The sequence below is a fragment of the Pteropus vampyrus genome, unplaced genomic scaffold (assembly GCF_000151845.1).
Source record: "Pteropus vampyrus isolate Shadow unplaced genomic scaffold, Pvam_2.0 Scaffold821, whole genome shotgun sequence".
Taxonomy (NCBI): domain Eukaryota; kingdom Metazoa; phylum Chordata; class Mammalia; order Chiroptera; family Pteropodidae; genus Pteropus; species Pteropus vampyrus.
Window position 1 is genome coordinate 58,444 of NW_011889602.1, and position 10,821 is coordinate 69,264.

A 10,821-nucleotide genomic window follows, 5' to 3' on the forward strand; every position below is an offset into this window, starting at 1 on the left:
GACGCAACACTGTAGGCAGCAGTCTAGTTATCTCTCGTTTCTGACCTAGGGTAGTTTAGCAGAGGGACCTGTGCTCCTTCAGGTCTGAAAATACCTGTCAGTTGCCCATAAGTCTCTGAAACTGGAACAACATCTAGGTGATATGCGTGTTGAGTGGCACAGGGACCCTGGGAGTATCCTGGGTCTATTGAGTAAATTCCTCCTTGCCACTGCAGTGTTAGTTTACATGCTAGCACTGTGTCTGTGGCTCCCTGTACAAGTTTCCAATTGTAATAAGGTCAGCTGCTGCCCACCTTGAGCCTGAATGCGCCAGCCCAGAGCAGGGGCAGTTGACTATCAACAGTCAGGCAGGCACTTTGTGTATCGAATGGGGTAGGAGCTCAGGGAGTCAAGGGCCAATAGCCTCAATTTTCTTCAATTTCTGTGTCTTCGTATCCCCGCAGTAGTCACAGATCACATGGAGACAAGGTACTGTCTAGGGCAGTCCCACAGACCCCTGTGATCTCCTCAAGAGATATTGCAGCTCTTATTGGCAGCAGTGTTTTCCCCAAACTGTTTTCTCAAAAATGTGCTTGCTGTGTTAACCAAGGTCTGTTGTCTGTGCAGAATGCACAACCCCAGAGCCAAGCAGGGCATGGGAGGCTAACTGTCAATGGGCTGCAGGCACTTTGTGGCTTAGATGAAGCAGAATTTCTGGTTGACAAGGGCCATTAGGCCAATTTAGCCTCAGTTTTTCTGCAACTTCTGTGCCCAGGCATTCCCACTGTAGTCACAGATCACAGTGAGACCAGCTGCTGTCTGGGAAGGTCCCATTGACCCCTTAGCTCACCGGATGCAATATGGTAACTCTTACAGGCAGCAGAGGTCTGCCTGCAACTGATTTCCATGCAGTGCCTGCTCTGTGCTAGCTAAATTTGTTGCCTGTGTGGACTGGGAATCCCTGGGGTTTGGAGGGGCAGGGTGGTGTTGGTTCACAGTCAATGGGTCACCTGGGGCAATTTGTGGGAAGGATGGGACTGGGTCTCAGGGAGACAATAGCAGTTAGATCAATACATCTTCAGTCTTGCTAAAACTTCAGTAACTGTTCGAGTGTTCCTGCAGAAGTCCTAGATCACAGCAAGACCAGCTGCTGTTTGGGATTGGCCCACAGGTCCCTGAGATCTGTCCAAATTCATGTTGGCAGCAGTGATCTGCTTGAAACTCTCAGAAATGTGTGCTCACAGTGCTGGCTGCCAGCTGCAAATGTTTGGTCCTGAATAGGTGCAGGGAGTGGCAGCCACCCAGCAACAAAAGCCCCCAGGCATTCTGCAAGTTGGGTGGGGCAGCTGATCCCCTTAGGCCAAGGCTTCCTAATGGCCTTGTGGGAGGAGTCTGCACAGTCAAACTGGCCTGGTCTGTAGATTGCCCTGTAGGGGGGATGGACTAAGGCACAATAGTGGCTGCTCTTCCAGTCCTCGGTTTGGCGTCAGGTAATGCAGACTTTCTCGGTATGGATTCCCCGCTAGCCTCTGATCCACCACTGGTGACTCGGGTGAGTGTCTGCAAGTCAGAAAATCTGTGTGCAGGTCCTTCAAAGGGGCTTCTAGGTTTCTCTCTCCTTCGGTCTCACCCAGACAGCCAGAATCCCCTCTGGTTTTTATAGTCAGTTATTGAAATTTCCTCTTCCCTGGGCTGGCCCCAAATGAGGCCAGAACCCTCTTGGCCTTTAGGGGAGCCTCTGCAGCCTTGCTCTTCCTCTCGGTGATCCTCCATCACCCCCAGGTACGGGTCCATTCTGATTCATGATTTTGCCCCTTCTATCGGCTTGATGTAGTTCCTTCTTTATATTGTCAGACATAAGTGTTATGATCAGCTGGACTTCAGGTGATTCTCTACATTGATTATTTATAATTTGGTTGTAATTTCAATGCGGACCTGGGAGGAGGCGAACCCTGCTTTTACCTAGTCTACCATTTTCCGTGACCTAGGTACAGGTCCTTGAAAAGACTTTTGATTGTCCATTGAATTGCTTTAGCACCTTTGTTGAAAATTAACTGACTGTACAAATGTGGGTTTGCTTGCAGGTTCTCTATTCTTTTTCATTATTTTTTTATCTTCATGCTGATACCACACTCTTAATTATTATAATTTATACTAAGTAGTAATTTCAGATATTGCGAATATTCATAATTTATTTTTTATTTAAGATTGTTTTGTATTTAATTGCTTTGAATTTTTATATAAAATATAGAGTTAGCTTCTTCATTCTCACCAGAAATGTTTGTTCGAATTTTATTCAGGACTGCTTTGGATCTTTAGATAAATTTAAAAACTGACATTCTAAAAATTTTGAGATCTCCAAGCCATGAATGGGGTATGGCCTCTATTTTTTTAGGTCTTTCTCTCAAAAATATTTTATACTTTTCAGTATAGAATCTTTGTAATTCTTTTATTTTATTGTATACATAAATGTATCCTAAATGTTTTATGGTTTTATACTCTTTGTAATGTTTTAAATTCTCATTTAATGTTTTCAGTACATAGCTTTACAAAACAATACTTATATGAATTTTAAATCTTACAGTCTTGCTAAAATCACTTAATTAATAATATCAACTTTGTTGATATACTCAAAATTTTTTATGTTAGAAAAAAACTATATCCACTACAAATAAAATCTGAAAATTAGCATTGTGTTTGTTAGCCTAAGGCCTTGCACATAAGAAACAATATCACTTTTCTCTGCTTCAATAATCTGGTCTTTGATTCATCACCTAAAAGGTATAAAATCATTAAACACGGGGCACAGATATATATCATAATCTCATCATAACTTTTAATTTTAGTTTTCACTTCTTAAATTAAGTCTTTTATTAAAAATTATTTTATTAATGTTCCCCATAGTAACAGAACCAGTAGGAAACATATATAGCAAGGAAAAAAATTTATTAAAGGTATTGGCTCACACAATTATGAAAGCTGGCAAATCCCAAGTTCTGTAGGGTAGGTAAGTCATCAAGCTGGAGCTCTAAGAGAGCCAATGGTCCAGTCTGAGTTTGAAGCTAAGAAATAGGAGAACTAATGATGGAGTTCTAGTCTGAAGGCCAGCAAACTCAAGACACAGGAAGAGCCAATGTTTCAAGTCCAAAGATAAGGGAAAAAAAGGTCAACATAAATTCAAAGGCCCTCAGGCAGGAAGATTTCTTACTTACTTGGAGAAGTCTCAGCTTTTTCATTCTATTCATTGATTAGATCAGGCCCACCACATTATGGAGAGCTATCTCCTTTACTCAGTCTAGCAATTTAAATGTTAATCTCACCCAAAAAGCATCATTGCATAAACACTCAGAATAACATTTGATCATATATCTAGGCACACTGTGGCCCAGTGAAGTTGACACAAGAAAAAAAAAATGAACACCTTTAAAAAACGATGTTAAAAAACATTATAAAGTACTTCATAGGATATACAAATGGAAAAACTAGCAACAATATTTTAGTCTTTGTTAAATTCTGATTATAAGGAGAATCATATTTCACCTATCGAACTGTTGAAGGTTAAAAATGTCAATAATAACCAGTGTCTTTGAAAATTCAGACAAATAGTTCTTTTAGTCATTTTGAAACTGTTACAATCCCTTTGAAAGTTAATTTCAAAATTTCTAAAAATTATTAAAATTACTCTTTACAAATTTTTTTTTGTTTTCCAAGCCATTTTATGGTCAAGAATTTATTCTATAGTTGTCCTGGTTCAAGTATGTTGGAGGAAAGAGAGTCCTGATTATCCTTTTGTCCTTGCAATGTTCAGTTATTTTCTATCTTCTATTTGTAGGTCTCACTTTAGAACTGGTCCTTATAATTTGAAAATCACAATGATTGAACAATCTGGACTTTAGATATTTTATGAAATACTAACAATTGAACATGGTGCAAAAACTTTCTAGTTTCACATTCTGTCTCTTGTCAGTCTTATATTTCCACATATTTTCAGGACAACTGCCAGAACTAATAATTGTTAGACTTTTCAAACTTCTCCAAACAAGCTTAGAATTACAGTGGACCATCCAAAGCTGGCCTACTGTCTGTGTTTTTATAACCCGTTAGCTAAGAATAGTTTTTACAGATGAACTTTTACAATCAATTTGATATTAGAGAAAATCTAACTTTTAGGCAATTTAAGCAGAATGTCACTCCTTGGAAAAATAAATGAATTACATTCTTATAATTAGTAGACCTACATTATAGAAAAACTACATAATTATGATGATGATTATTATTTTTATTACATATAAATTTCATCAAAATTTCATAGAAATACATTTAGTCTCTTATTATATAAATACCTACACAATATTTTTGTATTGCTTCTTTTCCCACAAAGCCTAAGCTATTTATTTGGCCCTAACATAAGTTTTTTGAACACTGGCTAGAACATTAAGTAATTACCTCTGATATTATTTTAGTTTTGTTCCTAAGAAAATAATATTATTTAAGAACAACAACCCTTCATTGAATTCAATCGAATCATATTTAATATATATTGATATTTAAAACAGTCTCAAAATATGCCTCAATGTAGCCTCTAGATTGATAAAATAATCATCCTCAGTAGTCATCTGATAAGGCCCAATTCATAAAACCTGCCAGGGTATCCACCATTGATGTGACATGTAGTCCAATATTTTTATATATGTAGTTATTTTAATGTTATAGATGAAAGAATGAACATGTTTGCACATGTGAACATTTTTATAATCTTTAACAAAGTGTTCAGTGAGCTGAAGTTTTCAGGAACAATCTACTAGCTTTAAGTTCTCAAGTCATTAATCTTAGACAAAATGCTCCATCTCTTCATTAGTGAAATAGCCTTGATTGATTAAAAAGCACGTTTTACCACCACTGAGAAGATATGTTGCCACAAATAGATACACAACACACACACACATTCAACACACACGTGTGCCTTTCTTTTTTTCCCCTTTTTTTAAATTAAATTTATTCGGGTGACATTGGTTAATAAAATTATATAGGTTTAAAGTATACGATTTGATACCTTTCATATAAAGAAAATCTCTCTGATGATACATTATAGCTTTCAGAAAAAATTCAACAACTTTGCACAGTGTCCATGGCCATTCTTTTTTTACTTATCTCTCATAATTTAAATATAGTTTGCATATAATATTATATTGGTTATATTAGTTTCAGATGTATACTCAGTGATTTGACATTTCTGTACCTTACAGTAAGATGACCCCATTAACTCTAGTAATCATCTGTCTCCATGCAAACTTGAGATAATATTACTAACTATATTCCTCTTCATTTTTTCACTAGTACTCCGATCTCCCTCTCCTCTGGCAACCATCCCTTTGGTTTCTGTTTCTATAAGCCTGTTTGTTTTGTTTGTTTTAGATTCCGAATATAAGTGAAATCATATGGTATTTGTCTTTCTCTGTCTAGCTTATTTTACTTAGCATAATATCCTCTATATCTATCCATCATATGTTAATCTGAAAATTAATGATTATCCTTGTAAATTTCACAAAACAATTAAATAAAAACTCAAGCATCGGAAATAACATTAGTATTATGTTGTTTACTTTGTTTCACAAATTTTACAAAGCAATTAAATAAAAATTCAAGCATCTGAAATAACATTAGTATTATGGTGTTTATTTTGTTTCAAACAGTTCTTACTATTGCATAGAGAGAAAAGCATGGAAGTATTAATCACAGTGAATTTTATAAACAAAACATTTTTACCACAGGAATGCAGATCTGCTTGGTTTTTGCACCGTAGACAATTGGATTGAGAAATGGAGGGACCAGCACTTAATGCTAGAAAAGAGGATATGGATATAAGGAGGGATATGAGAACCAAACCTTTGAGTGAAGAGATGGCAAGGCGGTAGAGCTAAAGGAAGACATAGATGTAAGCAGTGCAAGTATTAAATACTTTCAACCTAGCCTCCTTCTGGGGCAAATCAAAAACTGTGATAAATATCTGTATATTGGACATTGTGATGAATATGAGGTCAAACCCTGAAATAATGAAGGCCAAAAACAAACCACGGATTCTGTTAACCTGGGACTAATGCTGTATAATAAAATTAAAACCGACACTTTATCAGTACTAGGGATTGAGCTATTAGAATGGCAGTCCTAGTGAATAACAAATGGCCACATGATGGTCCAGGGCCATGGCCAGCAGGATGTCCGATTCTATGCAATAAAATGTGTGGATGAGCCCCATTTGAAGCAAGCAAGTATCAAAATAAATCTCTGGTACATGAAACCAGAAGATTCCAAGCGTCTTGAGCACAATGTTGGTACCAACTCCAATATCTGTGATTCCTAGCATCCTTAGGAAAATGTACATGGGCTCATGGATGCTATGTTCTGATTTGATGAAATTAGGATTAAGGAATTTTCAGTCATAGCGACAACATACCTGGCACAGAATAAAATCTCAATCTAGCACTACATGGACTCTAGGCTTAAGATGCCTATTAGTGTCAACATAGCATAAGAGCTACTACAGGTCAGAATCCCGGGTGTCGGGTGGTGGACTGGGAGAAACAGAATCTGCCTCTTGCAGCTGAAGCTACCTGTAGGAGGAGGGAGAAGGGAGAAGGTGTGGTGAGTTCCCTGAACAGTCATGTCTGGTAGAGCTGTGAGCTCCCTGTGGCCGGCGGCAGTGCCCAGTCATCAGGGCAGAAGGCAAAGAAACGGGGATGGCAGAAAAGCAGGGATGGCAAAGAAATAATAGTTGACTTTTACCAGCCGCGGCTGCAAAACCAAGGATGAGCTACAGCCCCCATCCCCCCTGTCCCAGAGGGCCCCTCCCCCCATATCTTCCAAGATGGAACACTACAGAACCCCAAGAGAATCTGAGCAAATGCTAATGAAACTGTCGCTAATACTGACAGGAACTGAGATTGAGGGTAGCGAGCATGATTAAACATCTATAAGAAACAGACATTATTAACACTTTGTATAAAGCAGAGATCCAAGATGCTTAGATGCCACCTACTGGGAACCAAAAGAAAAACACCTTCTTTGCAACAGGTTAGGGACCATTATATAATAAATCTTCTTTCTGGGGAAAAAAAAAAAAAAAAGCAGAAGACACTCCCATTAATGCCCAGGCAGAGAAATAGCCCATTAAACACCATGAACAACCAAGGTGACAAGGCATCTCTGAAAGAAAGAGAAAAATCTCCAGAAAATAAGCTTACAGACATAGAAATGTGCAACTTTAATGACAGAGAATTAAGGATGGTACTTCTGAAAAAACTCAGTGAGATCTGAAATGAATCATATCAACAATTTCAAGAATTGAAAAAACCACTAGATGAGCAGAATGAGTTCTTTAGCAAGGAGATTGAAACCCTCAAAAAGAACCAAATAGACCTTCTGGAGATAAAGAACACACTGCAAGAGTTGGAAAATGTACTAACAAGCTTGGGAAATAGAGTAGACTAAATAGAAAAAAGGATCAGTGATATGGAAGACAGAAATTTAGAAATAAATCAGAAGGAAGAAGAGAGAAAACGAAGAATGAAAATAATAAAAGAGAAATTCAAAAACTTGCTGATACCTTCAGGAGAGGAGATATAAGAATAATGGGAATTCTCGAATGGGAGGTAAAGAATCTGGGATGAGAAAGCATTTTCAGACAAATAGTGAACAAGAATTTCCCAAATCTAAAGAATGAACTAGAGCTTGGAATTCGAGAAGACAATAGAACACTCAATTATCTCAACACAAAAAGGCCTTCACCAAGACACATTGTATTAAAATTATCAAAAATCAATGACAGAGACAGAATTCTCAAGGCAGCCAGAGAAAAGAAGACGGTAACCTATAAAGGAAAACCCATTAGATTATCCTCAGACTTCTCAGCACAAACCTTAGAAGCCAGAAAGGAGTGGAATCAAATAATCAAAATATTAAATGAAAGGAACTACCAGCCAAGAATAATGTACCCAGCTAAGTTCTCCTTTAGATGAAGGAGAAATTAAGACCTTTCCAGACATACAAAAATTGAAGGAATTCTCCACTACGAGGCCTGCACTAAGGAAATACTGAAAAGCGTCAGCTCACCTAAAGTAAAATAGTAACAACAACAACAACAAAATACACAATTAGGAGTAAAGTGACTATCAGGCAAATAGAAGCAGAGGAGTGCAATCCTTATTAAGAACAGGGCATTAAAGCTTAAAAAATAAGAAGAGAATTGCTATAGCAAGATAGTAATGAATGTTCAGCATACATAGGGACCAATTGAGAAAACAATGCATGAAAAAGGGAATTCAGAGATCCAGATTCCCAAAGGGGAATGGAGATAAGGTAAGTGCGGAAGAAAAGGGATGACTGTATAAATATATAACTATACTTTGCATATTCGTAATGGTAACCACATGCCAAAGACTCAGAACCAAAGTACGTAACAAAACAAGGACAAGAAGGAAAACCCACAAAATCCAACCAAAATAAAAAAAAAACAGAAACACGAGGGCAAGGAATCATGGAAAGACCAAGCTACCATAAAGCAAAAGATAAAATGGCCATAAGAAGATCTCATTTCAATAATTCCCCTAAATGTAAGTGGACTGAACTCACCAATAAAAAGACACAGAGTTACAGAATGGAGCAAAAAACAAAACCCAACCATATACTGCCTCCAGGAGACAAATCTCAGCTCCAAGACAAATATAGACTTAGAGCGAAAGGGTAGAAAATGATATTTCAAGCAAAGGGAATTCATAGAAAAGCAAGAATAGTGGTACTAATACTGGATGAAATAGAATTCAAAGTAAAAAAGGTAAAGAAAGATACTGAGGGACATTTCATAGAGATAAAGGGAATCATGCACCAAGAAGACATAACACTTATTAATATCTATGCTCCCAATTAGGGAGCCCTGAAATATGTAAAGCAATTACTAACAGAACTATCGAAGTAGAGGACCTAAATACCCCACTCTCAGATATAGACAGATCACCCAAACAGAAAAATCAGTAAAGAAATAACATCCTTAAATGACACATTAGACCAACTGGACATAATTGACATTTACAGAGCCTTCCATACCAAAACAGCTGCTTATACATTCTTCTCTAGTGCACATGGAACATTCTCGAGGATTGACCACATACTGGGACTCAAACATAGCAGTATGGAAATTAAAGCAATCATCAAAAACCTACCAAAAAGTACAAATCCAGGAGCAGATGGCTTCACCTGTGAATTCTACCCAATATTCAAAGAAGATTTAATACAAATTCTCCTCAAACTCTTCCCAAAAAATCAAAGAGGATATAATACTTCCCAACTCATTTTATGAGGCAAATATTACCCTGACACCAAAACTTGCTAAAGATAACACACACAAAAAGAAAACTACAGACCAATATCTCTCATGAATACAGATGCAAAAATTTTAAATAAGATACTAGAGAACCAAATACAGCAATATTAAAAAGATTATACACCACGACCAAATGGGCTTCATCCCGGGGGCACAGGGATGGTTCAACATATGCAAATCGATTAATGTGATACACCACATAAACAAATTAAAATATAAGAATCATATGATCCTATCAATAGATGCAAAAAAAGTCTTCGACAAGATACAGCATCTATTTATGATACAAACTCTTAACAAAATTGGTACAGAAGTAAAGTACCTTAACATAATAAAGCCATCTATGACAAATCCTCAGCCAACATTATACTTAATGGTGAAAAACTCAAAACCTTCAAAGATCAGGAACAAGGCAAGGCTGTCCACTATCGCCACTCTTATTCATTATAACATTGGAGGTCCTAGCAAGTGCAATCAGACAAGAGAAAGATATAAAAGGCATCCAAATAGGAAACGAAGAAGTCAAACTGTCACTATTTGCGGATGACATGATTCTCTATATAGAAAACCCCAAAGACTCCACAAGAACACTACTAGAAATAATAAGCAAATACAGTAAAATTTCTGGATACAAAATCAATGTCAAAAATCCATAGCATTCCTATACTCTAATAACAAAGTGTCAGAAAAAGAAATGGAAAAAATAATTCCTTTTGCAATTGCCCCACAAAGAATAAAATACTTAGGAATAAATTTAACAAAACTTGTGAGGACCTATATAATAAAAAGTACAAGACTCTATTAAAAGTAATTGAAGAAGATACAAAGAAATAAAATGATATTCCATGTTCTCGGATTAGAAGAATCAACATAGTTAAAAAAAAAAAAATTACCAAAAGGATTATACAAATTTAATACAATCCCAATCAAAATCCCATCAGCATTTTTTAAAGAAATGGAACAAAAAATCATCAGGTTTTTATGGAAGCACATCAAACCCCGAATTTAACAAAGTCATTCTGAGAAAAAAGAATGAGACTGGAAGCATCACTCTGCTTGACTTCAAATTATACTACAAAGTGACAGTAATCAAAATGGCATGGTATTGGCAGCAAAACAGACAACGAACCAGTGGAACAATATTGAGTGTCCAGAAGTAAACACATATTTATATGGGCAAATAATTTTTGACAAAAAGCTAAAAACATACAGTGGAGAAAGGAAAGCCTCTTCAATAAATGGTGCTGGGAGAACTGAAAAGCCACCTGCAAAAGAATGAAACTAGATTGTTGTCTATCACCTTCACACCCAAATTAACTTAAAATGGATTAAGGGCCTGAATATAAGACCTGAAACAATAAATGCATAGAAGAAACATAGAAACTAAACCAATGGACCATGAACTTAAAGAAGATTTTATGAATTTGACCTCAAAGGGTGGGATAGAGAAAATTTAGTTAAAAAAC

General features: G+C 36.6%; 1 pseudogene; it reads right to left on the bottom strand.

Annotated features, from left to right (window-relative positions):
* Positions 1-5,724: 5,724 nt before the first annotated feature.
* Positions 5,725-6,504, bottom strand: LOC111734158 (annotated as a pseudogene).
* Positions 6,505-10,821: the final 4,317 nt, after the last annotated feature.